Genomic DNA, 2,115 nt, shown 5'->3' with positions numbered 1-2,115 from the left:
TGAGTGGGTACCTGTTAGGTACAGTTTATAATATTGTTCAAGTCTTCTCTTTCCTAATTGATCCTTTGCCTACTTGTGCTAGTCATTATTGAATGGAATATTATAACCCTTAACTATTATTGTTGAATCATCTATTTCTCCCTTCAATTCTTTTTTTAAAATTCTATTTTTATTTTCTGTTTTTATTTTTGTGATGCTGGGGGTTGAATCCTGGGCCTTATACATGCTAGGCAAGCACTCTACCACTGAGCTATGTCTTCATCCCTCTGCTAGTGTATAGATATAGTTGTTCTTTCTGATTTATTGACCCTTTTATCATTATACTATATCACTCTTTGGCCCTAGTAACAATTTTTGTCTTCAAGTCTATTTTGTCTGGTATTAGTATAGTTAACTAACCTCTCAGTTTGGGGCACTGTTTGAGTAGTGTGACTTTTTACTTTTTCTTTCGTACTATTTGTTTTTTGAAGCTAAAGTCTATCTCTAATAAATAACATAGAGTTGGATTGGGGGGAGCACAGTTCTGGGAACCAAACTCAGGGCCTTGCACATGCTAGGTATATACTTTACCACTGAGATACATCCTCAGCCCTGTTGGATCTTTTTTACTCTAAAAATCCCCGCTTTTGATTAAAGTATTTAGCCCATTTACAGTTAATATAATTAGTGATAGTAAAGGTTTTATGTCTGTAATTTTATTATTTGTTTTCTCTGTGTTTTTAAAAAATCTGTTTTGTTCTATTTCTCAATTATCCTTTCTTTTGTTTTATTTTCTGGTTTAGTGCTTTTAATTACTCTTTTTTTTGTTACATGCTTTGAATTTTTTAATGCTTGTTCTATAGATTACAATTAACATCTTAATTTAAAAACAACCAGTTTTTTTTTTTTTTTTTTTTTAAACAGTCTAGTTCAGGGCTGGGAGTATAGCTTAACTGTTAGAAAGTTTTTTTCCAATGTCAATCATGGTGGCACAAACTTATAATTCCAGCACTTGGGAAGCTAAGACAAGAGGATCTCCAAAAATTTAAGACCAGCCTGGACTACATAGTGAGTTTAAGGTCATCCTAAACTACAAAGTGAGATTAGGTCTCAAAAAACAAAACCCAAAAATTGCTAGTATTGCTTTCCTTTCTACTATTATTGACCTGCAAGTTACACCTTTATACTACATTATACACCAATCCACACAGTTTTATGATTATTGCTTTTATGTAGCTCTCTTAAATGACTTACAATAAAAATACATTTATACTGTCTTTTGTATTTTTCTACATATTTACCAGTGCTCTGTATATTAAATAAATACCTATTTAGCTGTTATTCAAAAATTTTAAATACCAAGTTTATATCTGCTGTTTGTTCCAGGTATTTTCCCCCTTTGATAATTTTTATACTGTAATTGTGTAAAGTAATATAGCTTAATGGGAAGACTAATGGGTTTTGATTCAGAAGTCCTAGCATGTACTAATGGCTTTCAGTCCATTGATTGATTTTGTAATCTGGATTAAGCCCTTCAGTTACTATCTGCGCTTCAATTTCCTTGGATTAAATGTGGAGAGAATAGTGTCTGGCAGCGTGTGCCTGCCAGTTTCAAATATAGTACTGTCCTAACTATAAGTCCTATCGAGATCAGAGAAGTTCTGTGTATTCTAGTCTATAAGCTGACATCCAGAGAAAAGCTCAAAGCTTTACAGTAATATCAAGTAGAGTTGAACCATGAACAGAGAAATGTTCAAGAACAAATTTGAAAATATAAAAGCTAGTTAAGATGGTCTGTTGCTATTTGTATTATGCTGTATACAAAGTCATTCATCTCGCAAATTGCTTTCTGGGTACATTTCGGTGAAAACAAATATAAGTAAAAGAATTTACTCATCGAATTAGATCCCTGGTTCCCCCCCCCCCCCGGAAAAAAAGAATCTGCTCATGATTGCTCTCAGTAATATCATAAATATCCATTCCTCTGGTACATTTATTTTATTTTTTTCTTTCTTTCTTTTGTGGTACCAGGGATTGAACTCAGGACCTTGCGCTTGCCAGGCAAGTGCTTATTCTACTGAGCTATCTCCCCGGTCCTGGTACATTTATTTTATTTATTTTTTTCTTTCTTTTGTG

Source organism: Octodon degus, unplaced genomic scaffold (genome assembly GCF_000260255.1).
Source record: "Octodon degus isolate 3935 unplaced genomic scaffold, OctDeg1.0 scaffold00086, whole genome shotgun sequence".
Lineage (NCBI taxonomy): Eukaryota > Metazoa > Chordata > Mammalia > Rodentia > Octodontidae > Octodon > Octodon degus.
Note: the sequence above shows the minus strand (reverse complement) of the source record.